The 17,529-nt window shown below is 41.4% G+C and overlaps 1 pseudogene; it reads right to left on the bottom strand.

Moving 5' to 3' along the window:
* Positions 1–473: 473 nt before the first annotated feature.
* Positions 474–12,735, bottom strand: LOC147991367 (uncharacterized; annotated as a pseudogene).
* Positions 12,736–17,529: the final 4,794 nt, after the last annotated feature.

Below are 17,529 nucleotides of genomic sequence, written 5' to 3'. Positions count from 1 at the left end.
CATTTACCTACTCGAGGACGAGCAGGAATTAAGCTTGGGGATGCTGATACGTCTCCGTCGTATCTATAATTTTTGATTGTTCCATGCCAATATTCTACAACTTTCATATACTTTTGGCAACTTTAGCTCCTCGTGCGTGCGTAGAGTTGTATCGGTGGTCGATAGAACTTGAGGGAATATTTGTTCTGCCTTTAGCTCCTCGTTTGGTTCGACACTCTTACTTATCGAAAACTGTTGCGATCCCCTATACTTGTGGGTTATCATCCCGCGAGTCTGAAAAAACTGCGGACGCCCTTGACATCTTGTGGAGGGGACCAATTAGCCACTGCTGCTATCTTGGTCGGGTCCGTTGCTACGCCTTGTGCGCTGATGACGTGGCCCAGATAAGATATCTTGCTTTGTCCGAAAGCACACTTGCTGAGCTTCACTTTCCAATGGGCCTTGCGAAGCAGCTCCAACACCTGTCTCACATGTCACTTGTGTTCTTCCAATGTGGCACTAAAGATCAAGATGTCATCGAAGAAGCATAGGACACAAATGCGTATCACTGGCTTGAGTGTTGTAGTCAGCCCTTCTATGAACGTGGGTGGGGCCCTAGCTAGTCCAAAGGATAACACATTGTACTCAAAATGGCCCTGGTGTGTTGACAAAGCCGTCTTGTGATCCTCCCCTGGAGTGAGTCTGATCTGGTGATAACCCGCGCGCAAATCCAGCTTTGAAAACCATGCTGCTCCATGCAGTTCATCAAGAAGTTCTTCGATGACTGGGGCTGGGAACTTGCCAACTACTGTGATGGCATTCAATTGCCTATAATCAATACAGAGACGCCAAGTCCCGTCTTTTTTCTTAACCAGGATGACTGGGGATGAAAATGGGTTGTTGCTACGCTGAATGACTCCTGATTTCAACAATACCTCGACCTGAGCTTCTATCTCAGTTTTCTGCTCCGGGTTGTATCGATATTGTCTGACATTGACTGGTCGTGCTCCTGGGATCAGAGGAATGCGATGATCGCACACCCTCCTAGGTGGGAGCCTAGTTGGCTCTTCGAACGCATCTGGAAATTGGTCCAAAATCTCTTGAATGCAGGCTGGTGTCTGTTCCAAGTCCTCATGCTGAGGTGCGACCACACATAGAAGTATGACATGCGTGATTGACCCTTTGCTGCACAGGTTTTGTAGTTGCAAACTGTTGATGGTCTGGCAACTCGTCGAGGCCGCGTCGTGTCCTATGAGATGGAGCGGACCCGCTAGTGTGGGGATCTCAATGAAATGAGCGCGCCAGTCGACTTGCATTGGATTGTGCTCTTCTAGCCAATCCATGCCCAGGATGGCATCATATGTGCCTAGGGCCAGCACCTTCAAGTCCGTATAGAACTCGTGCCCTTGAGCGTACCAGGCGCATTGTGGAGCTACTTCTGTGCAGAGTAGCTCGCCTCCATCTACCACTCGCATGCGGTTGGGCTTGGAGAGAGGTTGAACTCCTAAAAGTTGTTTTGCTAGCTGCTCGTTGATGAAAGAGTTGGAGCTACCTAAATCGACAACATGACTACTTCGTGCCCCTGGAGCCAAGCTCTGAGCTGAAAAGCCTTGGCTGAAACCCCTCCTGTAACTGCAGATACTGAGATGGCCATGGTTGTGTCTTGGAGTCCTTCATCTGAACCCAATTGTGTGTCGACGATGCTATCAAGGCCGAAGATGTCCAATAGCTCTTCTACCACATGCACCTAAACTGTGGTGGGGCACACATGGTCGTGCCCCCACCTCTCGCCGCACTTGAAGCACATCCCCCAGGCCCGTCGATAGTCCCAGAGTGTCTTGAGCTTGGACGCGTCAGCACGGGTGGCGTTTGTGCCGCGGCGATCTGCCACTGGGACCAAGCGCACCGGTGGAGGGGGAAGCGACATGGGTGTGCCTCCCCACTGGGGCAGCTCTGGTGGACGCAGGAGGCTGCCGAACGCGCCCTTGGCCACCTCTTCTTGAAGCAGAGCGAGTGCACATGCCGTATCCAGGTCCGGTGGTCGTTGCACGAGCACCACTGCCTGAATATCCCTCCTCAATCCCTCGACAAAACGAGTCAAGAAATAAAAAGGATGGGTCGTGTTAGAATATGATGACAAGTGATTGATGATCAATTCAAACTGCTCGATGTAATGTGCTACTGAAGATGTTTGGCGGATAGTATAAACTGCCTAATCAGCGCCTCGTGCCGACCGCGCCCAAAACGAGTGCAGAGTAATGCAGTAAACGCCTCCCAGTCAAATTCTGCGAGCCGCTTCTGTATGGATTGAAGCCAAACAACGGCTGACCCTAAGAAGTTCAGAGCCGCCATGGGTACCCAAAATGAAGGTAAAATGCCAAACATCTGGAAGTACCGCTCACACACAGTTTTCCACAGATTCGGTTGTCGCTCGTGAACTACGGAAATGGAATGGATGGGTGGGATTGGCCCAGCCCTGACAGTAGTTGACTTGCGTGTGTGATACGTCTCTGATACGTCTCCAACGTATCTATAATTTTTTATTACTCCATGCTATATTATCTACTGTTTTGGACATTATTGGGCTTTATTATCCACTTTTATATTATTTTTGGGACTAACCTATTAACCGGAGGCCCAACCCAGAATTGCTGTTTTTTGCCTGTTTTAGGGTTTCGAAGAAAAGGAATATCAAATGGAGTCCAAACAGAATGAAAACTTTGGGAACGTGATTTTTGGAACGAACAAGACCCAGGATACTTGGACCCTACGTCAAGAAATAAAAGAGGAGGCCACGAGGTACGGGGCGCGCCTACCCCCCCTCCCAGACGCGCCCTCCACCCTCGTGGGTCCCCTGTTGCTCCACCGACGTACTCCTTCCTCCTATATATACCTACGTACCCCCAAACGATCAGATACGGAGCCAGAACCCTAATTCCACCACCGGAACTTTCTGTATCCACGAGATCCCATCTTGGGGCCTGTTCCGGAGCTCCGCCGGAGGAGGCATCCATCACGGAGGGCTTCTACATCAACACCATAGCCTCTCCGATGAAGTGTGAGTAGTTTACCCCAGACCTTCGGGTCCATAGTTGTTAGCTAGATGGCTTCTTCTCTCTTTTTGGATCTCAATACAATGTTCTCCCCCTCTCTTGTGGAGATCTATTCGATGTAATATTCTTTTTGCGGTGTGTTTGTCGAGACCAATGAATTGTGGGTTTATGATCAAGATTATCTATGAACAATATTTGAATCTCCTCTTAATTCTTTTATGTATGATTGGTTATCTTTGCAAGTCTCTTCGAATTATCAGTTTGGTTTGGCCTACTAGATTGATCTTTCTTGCAATGGGAGAAGTGCTTAGATTTGGGTTCAATCTTGTGGTGTCCTTTCCCAGTGACAGTAGGGGCAGCAAGGCATGTATTGTATTGTTACCATCGAGGATAACAAGATGGTTTTTTTATCATATTGCATGAATTTATCCCTCTACATCATGGCATCTTGCTTAAGGCGTTACTCTGTTCTCATGAACTTAATACTCTAGATGCATGCTGGATAGCGGTCGATGAGTGGAGTAATAGTAGTAGATGCAGGCAGGAGTCGGTCTACTTATCTCGGACATGATGCCTATATACATGATCATACCTAGATATTCTCATAACTATGCTCAATTCTGTCAATTGCTCGACAGTAATTCGTTCACCCACCATAAAATACTTATGCTCTTGAGAGAAGCCACTAGTAAAACCTATGGCCCCGGGGTCTATCTTCATCATATTAATCTTCCAATACTTATTTATTTCCTTTGCTTTTATTGTACTTTGCATATTTGTCATGAAAATACCAAAAATATTATCTTATCATATCTATCAGATCTCACTCTCGTAAGTGACCGTGAAGGGATTGACAACCCCTTATCGCATTGGTTGCTAGGAGTTATTTGTTTTGTGCAGGTACGAGGGACTCGCGCGTAGCCTCCTACTGGATTGATACCTTGGTTCTCAAAAACTGAGGGAAATACTTACGCTACTCTGCTGCATCACCTTTTCCTCTTCAAGGGAAAACCAACACAAGTGCTCAAGAGGTAGCAAGAAGGATTTCTGGCGCCGTTGCTGGGGAGTCTATGCAAAAGTCAATATACCAAGTACCCATCACATACCCTTATCTCCCGCATTACATTATTTGCCATTTGCCTCTCGTTTTCCTCTCCCCCACTTCACCCTTGCCGTTTTATTCGACTCTCTCTCTATCCTCCCTCTCTTTCTCTATTTGCCTCTTTTTGCCCGCTTGCTTTTTGTTTTCTTGTGTGTTGGATTGCTTGCAGGTCACGATGGCTCAAGATAACACTAAATTGTGTGACTCTACCAATACCAACAACATTGATTTTATTAGCACTCTGATTGCTCCTCTTACCGATGCTGAATCTTGTGAAATTAATGCCGCTTTGCTGAATCTTGTTATGAAAGATCCATTTTCCGGCCTTCCTAGTGAAGATGCCGCTACCCATCTAAATAGCTGAGTTGATTTGTGTGATATGCAAAAGAAGAAAGATGTGGATAATGATATTGTTAAATTGAAGCTATTCCCTTTTTCGCTTAGAGATCATGCTAAAGCTTGGTTTTCGTCTTTGCCTAAAAATAGTATTGATTCTTGGAACAAGTGCAAAGATGCTTTTATCTCTAAGTATTTTCCTCCCGCTAAGATCATCTCCCTTAGGAATGATATTATGAATTTTAAGCAACTTGATCATGAACATGTTGCACAAGCTTGGGAGAGGATGAAATTAATGATACGCAATTGCCCTACTCATGGTTTGAATTTGTGGATGATTATACAAAAAATTTATGCCGGATTGAATATTGCTTCTAGAAATCTTTTATATTCGGCCTCGGGAGGCACTTTTATGGAAATCACTTTAGGATAAGCTACTAAACTCCTAGATAATATTATGGTTAATTATCCTCAATGGCATACTGAAAGATCTACTAATAAAAAGGTGCATGCGATAGAAGAAATTAATGTTTTGAGTGGAAAGATGGATGAACTTATGAAATTATTTGCTAGTAAGAGTGTTTCTTCTGATCCTAATGATATGCCCTTGTCCACTTTGATTGAGAATAATAATGAATCTATGGATGTGAATTTTGTTGGTAGGAACAATTTTGGTAACAACGCGTATAGAGGAAATTTTAATCCTAGGCCTTATCCTATTAATCCCTCTAATAATTATGGTAATTCCTACAACAACTCTTATGGAAATTATAATAAGACGCCCTCTGATTTTGAATCTAATATTAAAGAATTTATTACTTCGCAAAAGAATTTCAATGCTTTGATTGAAGAAAAATTGCTTAAGGTTGATGAGTTGGCTAGGAACTTGATAGGATTTCTCTTGATGTTGATTCTTTGAAACTTAGATCTATTCCTCCTAAGCATGATATCAATGAGTCTCTCAAAGCTATGAGAATTTCCAATGATGAGTGCAAAGAACGAACCGCTAGGATGCGTGCTAAGAAAGATGCCTTTATAAGAGCGTGTTCCTCTAGTTCCTATGAAAATAAAGATGAATATCTAAAAGTTATTGATGTGTCCCCTATTAAATCTTTGTTTTGAAATATGAATATTGATAATGATGGGACTGGATATGATCCACCTTTACCTAGAAGGCGTTCCAAAAATTCGGAGTTTTTAGATCTTGATGCTAAATTTGATGAAAGTGGGATTAAAGAAATTAAAACCCTAGATGTTGCTAAACCCACTATTTTGAATTTCAAGGAATTTAATTATGAAAATTTCTCTTTGATTGATTGTATTTCCTTATTGCAATCCGTGCTAAATTCTCCTCATGCTTATAGTCAAAATAAAGCGTTTACTAAACATATCGTTGATGCCTTGATGCAATCTTATGAAGAAAAACTTGAGTTGGAAGTTTCTATCCCTAGAAAACTTTATGATGAGTGGGAACCAACTATTAAAATTAAGATTAAAGATCATGAATTCTATGCTTTGTGTGATTTGGGTGCTAGTGTTTCCACGATTCCAAAGACTTTGTGTGATTTGTTAGGTTTCCGTGATTTTGATGATTGCTCTCTAAACTTGCACCTTGCGGATTCCACTATTAAGAAACGTATGGGAAGAATTAATGATGTTCTTATTGTTGCAAATAGAAATTATGTGCCCGTAGATTTTATCGTTCTTGACATAGATTGCAATACTTCATGTCCTATTATTCTCGGTAGACCTTTCCTTAGAACGATTGGTGCAATTATTGATATGAAGGTAGGAAATATTAGATTCCAATTTCCGTTAAGGAAAGGCATGGAACACTTTCCTAGAAAGAAAATTAAATTACCTTATGAATCTATTATGAGAGCCACTTATGGATTGCCAACCAAAGATGGCAATACCTAGATCCATCCTTGCCTTTTATGCCTAGCTAGGGGCGTTAAACGATAGCGCTTATTGGGAGGCAACCCAATTTTATTTTTATTCCTTGATTTTTGCTCCTGTTTAGTAATAAATAATTTATCTAGCCTCTGTTTTGGTTCTGTTTTTTGTGTTTAATTAGTGTTTGTGCCAAGTAGAACCGTTGGGAAGACTTGGGGAATGTCTTGATATCTTGCTGTAAAAAACAGAAACTTTAGCGCTCACGAGAAATGCTGCCATTTTTATTTGGAAAGTGGTATTTAGTTAATTCTTTTTTCATATGATTAATAGATAAATTCCTCAAGTCCAGAAATTTATTTTAGAATTTTGGGGGTTCCAGATCTTGCGCTAGCTACAGATTACTACAGACTGTTCTGTTTTAGACAGATTCTGTTTTTCGTGTGTTGTTTGCTTACTTTGATGAATCTATGGCTAGTAAAATAGTTTATAACCCATAGAGAAGTTTTAATACAGTAGGTTTAAAACCAATATAAATTAATAATGAGTTCATTACAGTACCTTGAAGTGGTCTTTTGTTTTCTTTCGTTAACGGAGCTCACGAGATTTTCTACTTTAAGTTTTGTGTTGTGAAGTTTTCAAGTTTTGGGTAAAGATTTGATGGATTATGGAACAAGGAGTGGAAAGAGCCTAAGCTTGGGGATTCCCATGGCACCCCCAAGATAATTTAAGGACACCTAAAAGCAAAAGCTTGGGGATGCCCCCGAAGGCATCCCCTCTTTCGTCTACTTCTATCGGTAACTTTACTTGGAGCTATATTTTTATTCACCACATGATATGTGTTTTGCTTGGAGCGTCTTGTATGATTTGAGTCTTTGATTTTTAGTTTACCACAATCATCCTTGTTGTACACACCTTTTGAGAGAGCCATACATGATTTGGAATTTGTTAGAATACTCTATGTGCTTCACTTATATCTTTTTGAGTTATATAGTTTTGCTCTAGTACTTCACTTATATCTTTTAGAGCACGGTGGTGGATTTGTTTTATAGAAACTATTGATCTCATGCTTCACTTAGATTATTTTGAGAGTCTTAAATAGCATGGTAATTTGCTTAAATAATCCTAATATGCTAGGTATTCAAGATTAGTAAAAAAATCTTATGAGTGTTTTGAATACTAAGAGAAGTTTGATGCTTGATGATTATTTTGAGATATGGAGGTAGTAATATCAAAGTCATGCTAGTTGAGTAGTTGTGAAATCGAGAAGTGCTTGTGTTGAAGTTTGCAAGTCTCGTAGCATGCACGTATGGTAAACGTTATGTAACAAATTTGAAACATGAGGTGTTCTTTGATTGTCCTCCTTATGAGTGGCGGTCGGGGACGAGCGATGGTCTTTTCCTACCAATCTATCCCCCTAGGAGCATGCGCGTAGTGCTTAGTTTTTGATGACTTGTAGATTTTTGCAATAAGTATGTGAGTTCTTTATGACTAATGTTGAGTCCATGGATTATACGCACTCTCACCCTTCCATCATTGCTAGCCTCTTCGGTACCGTGCATTGCCCTTTCTCACATTGAGAGTTGGTGCAAACTTCGCCAGTGCATCCAAACCCCGTGATATGATACGCTCTTTCACATATAAACCTCCTTATATCTTCCTCAAAACAGCCACCATACCTACCTATTATGGCATTTCCATAGCCATTCCGAGATATATTGCCATGCAACTTTCCACCATTCCATTTATCATGACACGTTCATCATTGTCATACTGCTTAGCATGATCATGTAGTTGACATAGTATTTGTGGCAAATCCACCGTTCATAATTATTTCATACATGTCACTCTTGGTTCATTGCATATCCCGGTACACCGCCGGAGGCATCCATATAGAGTCATACTTTGTTCTAGTATCGAGTTGTAATCTTTGAGTTGTAAATAAATAGAAGTGTGATGATCATCATTAATAGAGCATTGTCCAAAAAAAGAGCCAAATAAAAATAAAAGGGACAATGCTATTATCCTTTTCCACACTTGTGCTTCAAAGTAGCACCATAATCTTCATGATAGAGAGTCTTTTGTTTTGTCACTTTCATATACTAGTGGGAATTTTCATTATATAACTTGGCTTGTATATTCCAACAATGGGCCTCCTCAAGTGCCCTAGGTCTTCGTGAGCAAGCAAGTTGGATGCACACCCACTTAGTTTCTTTTGTTGAGCTTTCATACATTTATAGCTCTAGTGAATCCGTTGCATGGCAATCCCTACTCCTTGCATTAACATCAATCGATGAGCATCTCCATAGCCCATTGATGTGAGACTTTCTCCTTCTTTGTCTTCTCCACATAACCCCCATCATCATATTCTATTCCACTCATAGTGCTACTGCTATATCCATGACTCACGCTCATATATTGCCTGAAAGGTTATAGGTTTGAGATTACTAAAGTATGAAACAATTGCTTGGCTTGTCATCGGGGTTGTGCATGATGAGAGCATTCTTGTGTGACAAAAATGGAGCATGACTAAACTATATGATTTTGTAGGGATGAACTTTATTTGGCCATGTTATTTTGAGAAGACATAATTGCTTAGTTAGTATGCTTGAAGTGTTATTATTTTTATGTCAATATGAACTTTTATCTTGAATCTTTCGGATCTGAATATTCAGACCACAATTAAGAAGAATTACATTGAAATTATGCCAAGTAGCACTCCGCATCAAAAATTATCTTTTTTATCATTTACCTACTCGAGGACGAGCGGGAATTAAGCTTGGGGATGCTTGATACGTCCCCAACGTATCTATAATTTTTGACTACTCCATGCTATATTATCTAGTGTTTTGGACATTATTGGGCTTTATTATCCACTTTTATATTATTTTTGGGACTAACCTATTAACCGGAGGCCCATCCCAGAATTTTGTTTTTTGCCTGTTTTAGGGTTTCGAAGAAAAGGAATATCAAACGGAGTCCAAACGGAATGAAACCTTCGGGAACGTGATTTTTGGAACGAGCAAGACCCAGGAGACTTGGACCCTACGTCAAGAAATAAAGGAGGAGGCCACGAGGTAGGGGGCGCACCTACCCCCCCCCCCCCTAGGCGCGCCCTCCACCCTCATGGGCCCCCTGTTGCTCCACCGACGTACTCCTTCCTCCTATATATACCTACGTACCCCCAAACGACCAGAGACGGAGCCAAAAACCTAATTCCACCGCCGCAACTTTCTGTATCCACGAGATCCCATCTTGGGGCCTGTTCCGAAGCTCAGCCGGAGGGGGCATCCATCACGGAGGGCTTCAACATCAACACCATAGCCTCTCCGATGAAGTGTGAGTAATTTACCTCAGACATTTGGGTCCATAGTTATTAGCTAGATGTCTTATTTTCTCTTTTTGGATCTCAATACAATGTTCTCCCCCTCTCTTGTGGAGATCTATTCGATATAATCTTCTTTTTGCGGTGTGTTTGTTGAGACCGATGAATTGTGGGTTTATGATCAAGATTATCTATGAACAATATTTGAATCTCCTCTGAATTCTTTTATGTATGATTGGTTATCTTTGCAAGTCTCTTCGAATTATTAGTTTGGTTTGGCCTACTAGATTGATCTTTCTTGCAATGGGAGAAGTGCTTAGCTTTGGGTTCAATCTTGCGGTGTCCTTTCCCAGTGACAGTAGGGGCAGCAAGGCACGTATTGTATTGTTGCCATCGAGGATAACAAGATGGTTTTTTTATCATATTGCATGAATTTATCCCTCTACATCATGTCATCTTGCTTAAGGCGTTACTCTGTTTTCATGAACTTAATACTCTAGATGCATGTTGGATAGCGGTCGATGAGTGGAGTAATAGTAGTAGATGCAGGCAGGAGTCGGTCTACTTGTCTCGGACGTGATGCCTATATACATGATCATACCTAGATATTCTCATAACTATGCTCAATTCTTTCAATTGCTCAACAGTAATTCGTTCACCCACTGTAAAATACTTATGCTCTTGAGAGAAGCCACTAGTGAAACCTATGGCCCCCGGGTCTATCTTCATCATATTAATCTTCCAATACTTAGTTATTTCCTTTGCTTTTATTTTACTTTACATCTTTATCATAAAAATACCAAAAATATTATCTTATCATATCTATCAGATCTCACCCTCGTAAGTGACCGTGAAGAGATTGACAACCCCTTATCGCGTTGGTTGCGAGGAGTTATTTGTTTTGTGCAGGTACGAGGGACTCGCGTGTAGTCTCCTACTGGATTGATACATTGGTTCTCAAAAACTGAGGGAAAGACTTACGCTACTCTGCTGCATCACCCTTTCCTCTTCAAGGGAAAACCAACACAAGTGCTCAAGAGGTAGCAGTCTCCAACGTATCTATAATTTTTCATTGCTCCATGCTATATTATCTACTGTTTTGGACATTATTGGGCTTTATTATCCACTTTTATATTATTTTTAGGACTAACCTATTAACCGGAGGCCCAGCCCAGAATTGATGTTTTTTGCCTATTTCAGAGTTTCGCAGAAAAGGAATATCGAATGGAGTCCGAACGGAATGAAACCTTCGGGAACGTGATTTTCGGAACGAACATGATCGAGGAGACTTGGACCCTACGTCAAGAAACAAAGGAGGAAGCCATGAGGTAGGGGGCGCGCCTACCCCCCCCCAGGCGTGCCCTCCACCCTCGTGGGCCCCCTGTTGCTCCACCGACGTACTCCTTCCTCCTATATATACCTACGTACCTCCAAACGATCAAAGACGGAGCCAAAACCCTAATTCCACCGCCGTATCTTTCTGTATACATGAGATCCCATCTTGGGGCCTGTTCCGGAGCTCCGCCGGAGGGGGCATCGATCACGGAGGGCTTCTACATCAACACCATAGCCTCTCCGATGAAGTGTGAGTAGTTTACCTCAGACCTACGAGTCCATAGTTATTAGCTAGATGGCTTCTTCTCTCTTTTTGGATCTCAATACAAAGTTCTCCCCCTCTCTCGTAGAGATCTATTCGATGTAATCTTCTTTTTGCGGTGTGTTTGTTGAGACCGATGAATTGTGGGTTTATGATCAAGATTATCTATGAACAATATTTGAATATTCTCCGAATTCTTTTATGTATGATTGGTTATCTTTGCAAGTCTCTTCGAATTATCAGTTTGGTTTGCCATACTAGATTGATCTTTCTTGCAATGGGAGAAGTGCTTAGCTTTGGGTTCAATCTTGCGGTATCCTTTCCCAGTGACAGTAGGGGCAGCAAGGCACGTATTGTATTGTTGCCATCGAGGATAACAAGATGGTTTTTTTATCATATTGCATGAATTTATCCCTCTACATCATGTCATCTTGCTTAAGGCATTACTCTGTTTTCATGAACTTAATACTCTAGATGCATGCTAGATAGCGGTCGATGAGTGGAGTAATAGTAGTAGATGCAGGCAGGAGTCGGTCTACTTGTCTCGGACGTGATGCCTATATACATGATCATACCTAGATATTCTCATAACTATGCTCAATTCTGTCAATTGCTCAACAGTAATTCGTTCACCCACCGTAAAATACTTATGCTTTTGAGAGAAGCCACTAGTGAAACCTATGGCCCCCAGGTCTATCTTCATCATATTAATCTTCCAATACTTAGTTATTTCCTTTCTTTTATTTTACTTTGCATCTTTATCATAAAAATACCAAAAATATTATCTTATCATATCTATCAGATCTCACTCTCGTAAGTGACCTGAAGGGATTGACAACCCCTTATCGCGTTGGTTGCGAGGAGTTATTTGTTTTGTGCAGGTACGAGGGACTCACGCGTAGCCTTCTACTGGATTGATACCTTGGTTCTCAAAAACTGAGGGAAATACTTACGCTACTTTGCTGCATCATCCTTGCCTCTTTAAGGAAATCCAACGCAGTGCTCAAGAGGTAGCAATGTGCAAACAGAGACAGAGGGGTGTATACGCTGCCAGAGAGGAGGACGGACCTGTTGCCGGGGGTGGCGGTGGCGTCCGGAAGGACGCCGCCACGTTCCCCCGTGGCAATTTGAAGACGTCGTGGCCATTGGGCCCTTGGAGATTGTTGCCCGTGCCGCCATCGGCCCCTGTGAGGATGCCGGTCGTCGCAGAAGGGCCTTGTTTCGGATTCGTCACTTTTGGCTCCTCACTCGTCCTGGCCAACGGCGGCTGCGCCATCTGGAGAGTCGCCACCGTGTCGCCTAGATCAGCGACTCGCTTCTCCAGATCCGGGCGCCAGTTGACTAGATCGTCGATCTTGGCCGTGGAGGCTTGGCTCTCCGCGATCGTCATGTTCTGGGCCTTGGGGGTGTTGTCGAGCCGGTCGAGGAAGGCTTCGATCGACGGATCCATGGCGACCAAGTGCGTCCGAGCTTGCCGAAGCCCTCTGGTCTCGATGATTTACGCCAGAGTGGAGTGGTGGAGGAAGGATTGCTGGTCTCTGATACCAGATGATAGAGTACGCATATCTCTCGAATAATAGCAGCAATCTCTCTCAGATATATGATTTAGTGGCGATTACAGGTAGCGGTACAAGAATCGGTAGCTAGGGTTCGTCGCGAGACGGGAGGGAAAGGGGAAAAGAGCCGAGCCGTTGTTTGCCTGATCCACCGGATGCCTGAGCCTGCCCCTGTTCCCTCCTCAAGTAGACGCGTAGACGGGCTTCAGTTAACCCCACGACGGCCCGAGGACGCGTGGGTTGGGTTTCCTGGGTCGGACCGCCCACGGGGCAGTGGTGACGTGGTCGTTGGCGCTGACTTGCGAGTCTGGCCTGTCAGGGGCATTGACACATGTGCGGGTGCCAAGCCTCTGCCAGCGGGGACGACAGAGACGCACTGGATCTACACCACCAACACCCGCCTGCACCAGTGAGCACCCGCCCCGTCACGCTCGCCTCGTCGTGGCATGGGAACGTGCACGCCATCGCGCACTACCAAGGATGGTTGCGCACCGAGGATGGCGCATGTTGCCTGCCAGTCGTCGTCGAGGTCGCGCGCGCCGCTGCAGTGCTAGATCCCCTACTCATATTTCTCCTCCCCGCCATGGTGCTCATGCTGCTTGTGCGGCGTCGAACCTGGGAGGGCCGCGACAGCACGATGGAGTGGTGGGCCTTGGGCAGCGGCAACGAGGTGCAGGAAGCGGGCAGCAGCTGGGCATCCATGACGGGCATGTCGAGGGGGTAAAGAAAAGGTGGAGAGAGAAAGGGATGGGCGTGCCCCCTTGTTCCGATGATAGACGAGCCAGGGCTCGAATGCAGCGGACACAGCCGGACATGGAGGAAACAGGAAACACCCGGTTTGTGTCTGCTTTGTACCCAAACCAAGAGAAAATTTGGGATGGAAAATGGGCTCGAGCGAACACAAAATGGATAAAAAGGGGAATTGGTCTCTACGTCGGGGTTGGGCCGTTGTTTTTGTTCGTTTAGACTAAAAACGGTCGTGCTTTGGAGTTCGCCCTATGCAGTGACATTCCCTATTTGGCGCTTCAGGCACCCATTCCTAGTGTTTTTGCAAACGGGCGCTCATAGCGCATATAGTTGGCCCATGACAAACGGGCTCCTCAGATGCAGCGGACACAATCGGACGCGGAGGACACAGAAAACGCCCAGTTGCTTCGGGCCCAAAGCGAGAGCAAATTTGGGATAAAAATGGGTCCGAGTAGACATAAAACTAACAAAATTTAGGAATTGGTGTCTGCGTTCGGCCATTGTTTTTCTCCGTTTAGGCTGAAACTTGAAACGGCATTGATTCGTTTTTTATTCCTTTTCTTTTTTTATTTTGCTAAATTGAATGAAGTTTGTTTCAAAATTGATGATTTTTTTTAAAAAATCAATGAACTTTTTTTCAAATGTGGTAAACTTTTTTAAAATTTGATGAACTGTTTTCCAGTTCGGTGAATATTTTTCAAGTTCAATGGACCTTTTTCAAAATCAGTGAACTTTTTAAAATTTTGAACTGTTTTAAAAATTCATGAACTTTTTTCAAACTGGATCAGCTTGTTTTCAAAATGGATATTTTTTTCAAAATTGGTGAACTTTTTAAATTTTGGATGAATTTTTTCGAACTCAAGTGTCTTTTTTCAAATCTGTGAACTATTTTTAAAATCATGAACTACTTTCAAATTTGATGAGCTTATTTTCAAAACAGATGAACTTTTCAAAATCCATGCACATTTTTGAATTCTCAAATTTTTCTATTTTTTCTTTTTTGAAAGTCAATGCTTGACCTGTCATTTTTTTGAAAGTCAAAACCCGAGCATAGCCTCTCTTTCATTTTCTTTCAATATATGTCGTTCCTTTGTTCTCTCATTTTTATCTTACATTTGTTTTATATTTTAAAAATACTCTAAATACATATATTTCAGAATCTAATTGTTGTTAAAAAGTTGTTTGCTTTATTTAAGAAAATGTTGATAGCATTCAAAAATATGCTTGTGACATTTCAAAATGCTTACATGTTTAAGAAAATGTACGTGGACATTTTGGAAAAATGTTTACACATTGAATAATAATATCCACATAATTGAAAAAATATTTTTATCATTCAGAAAAATTATGTTAAAATTAATCAAATGTTCACGTGTTAAAAAAATACGCCATGACATTTAAAAATGTTTATATGCTGTAAAACAAAAGTTCATGTCATTTAGAAAATATAGCATGTCATTAAAAAATGGTTCAGCAGGTATTTTAAAACAATTAACATATATTTATAAAGAGTTCAAAACATGTATTTGAAAAAATGTTACTCGCATATTAAGAAAAATATTAACATGTATAAAAAAGAAATTTATTTGAAGAATGTACAATGTCTATGAAAACATGTATTATAAGAAATGTGATTCATGTATTAGTTAAACATTGATAGAAAAATGCTCATGATATACACAGAAAACATACAATGTAAATGAAAGAAAGTATATACGTGTTGATAAATAGAAAAGAAAAAAGGAGCAATGAAAACCAAGAAAATGGTAGAGAAGCATAGAAATGCAGAATAAGGTGAAACAAAAGTAAGATGAATAACAAAAAAAACAAAGAAAACTGGTGGAGAAACATAAAAAAAGAAGAAGATTGGTGAAAACAAAAAAAACATGAAATGGAAACAACAAACAAAAACAAATGAAATCAAAGAATGAAACAACAAAACCATAGTATACCGTAAAAACGATGAAAACCATAAGGAGAAACACAAAAAATGAAATAAAAAACAATTAAAAGCGAAGGAAACACTAGAAAACACAGAAAAATAAAATACTGAGAAAACAGTAAAATTTGTAAAAACACAAAGAAAGAGAAGGAAAACTTAGCGAAAACCCTAAAGAAAAAACAAAATAAAGAATGAATGAAACCAATAAAAACTGGACTCGCCCAATCAATAGACAGATAGAAGAAGAAACCATCAAAACCCTAAACGAGCGAGCGAGCGTAACGAAACCCAAGTGAGCCAGCAAACAAAAAAAACTTATGAAGCGAGCCGGTCCAGTAATTACGCAAGGAAAAAGTCTTCAGGCCAGACGTATTTTTTTAAACATCAGTACAGACGTAAACGCTCATACATACGGGCATACACTCACCCTACGAACGCGTACACGCACACCCTACCTCTATGAGCACCTCCTAGCCGGCATGTCATCTTGAAATTTACGAAGCCACCATAGACGCCTCGTCACCGACGAAAGCGTCTCCTCCCACTGAAAGCGCATCGCCGAAAATCCTAAAATAAATCCAGGAATAATGCGAGCATCAGGACTTGAACCTTGGTGGGCTGAAGATACCACTGTCCCTCTAATCATTCAACTGCAGGTTGGTTCGCCAGGCCAGACGTATTACTATCTTAGTACGAGCCCTGGCGGTTCAACATGAGCGCACAATATTGTTTTTTGTTGGACAGGTAGTTTATTCGTACCTTGGCAGGCCTGTGGCCCTTTCTGCATGTTTTTAGTTGCCTTTCTACTTTATTACTCCCTCCCTCTTCCCTCCATTTTTTATATAAGGTGTACTTGTTTTTAATAAAATTTCATAATGTAAGGTGCATTTCTTCTAATTTCTCGCAATTCCATCGTTAGCCCTTCGAAAAAAGGAGAGTATCTCTCCCCCGATTGCATGCATATTTTCTTGTAAAGAGAAAAAAGAAAAGTACCTCTTTTTTTATTGTGTTTGTCTCTTATTTTCCTTCCCTAGTGATTTAGTTGCTGCTAATCACTGATTTTGCCAAGGTTTATTTCATCCTAACATGTGTATCATGTGTCTTAGTCACCGTACTAGAAATAATACACCTTATATAAAGGAATGAATGGAGTATAATGTAAGACGTTTTTTTTTACTCAAGAGTAAAAAATACCATATATTATGGGACCGAGGAAGTAGCTTATTATGGCAGATTTTATTTCTATTTTAATCACAAACTTACTCCCTCCATTCGTAAATATAAGGTGCAATCATTTTTGTGAAAGTCAAACGTACATCTGTTTGTCCAAAAATATGAAATAAAATATCATAATCCGCAATACAAAATAAATAAAATATGAATTTTTTATTTATGCATGTAATGATATAATTTTGGCATTGTAGGTACATGAGCGAACGCTATCAATAAGTGCCATAGACATTGACTACAAACTCCGCCAGAGCGCCATGATAGTGGAGAGGTCCTTCCGATATTCCGTGGAACAGAATTCAAAATTCCTTCTTCACCGTTCTGCATGAGTCAAATAATACCAAGTGATTATTACTGCAGAGGTCGTTTCGATGCGTCAAAGGCAGGGGCTTCGTAAAGTAGGCTTCCGCGAGACGGCAGCGGAAGATGCCACCTTCATATCACATGTGGTGGGTCATGTATCTCTATACTACTTAAAAAAACGTAAGATTTCTATTTTACCTTTCTCTTCACCACCCTTTCGTCCAACCTTTCATTTATATGACAATCAATCATCTTAATTTACTTATCTTCTGAATCAATTCCACTTTAGTTTACTTATAAAACTTCTAATCAAAATATAAGGTAATTCACGGTCATGATTTGATGAACATTTATTTACAAAATCACATTATTATTGATAGGTAAATCATAAGCTAATCATACTATAATATTTATATCCCGTTACAACACACGGGCATTATTCTAGTATTAATTCAAATCATTCATT

Source organism: Triticum urartu, chromosome 1A (assembly GCF_056163025.1).
Source record: "Triticum urartu cultivar PI428250 chromosome 1A, HENAU_Tu73, whole genome shotgun sequence".
Classification (NCBI taxonomy): Eukaryota; Viridiplantae; Streptophyta; class Magnoliopsida; order Poales; family Poaceae; genus Triticum; species Triticum urartu.
Note: the sequence above shows the minus strand (reverse complement) of the source record. Positions and strands in the feature narration are given on the sequence as shown.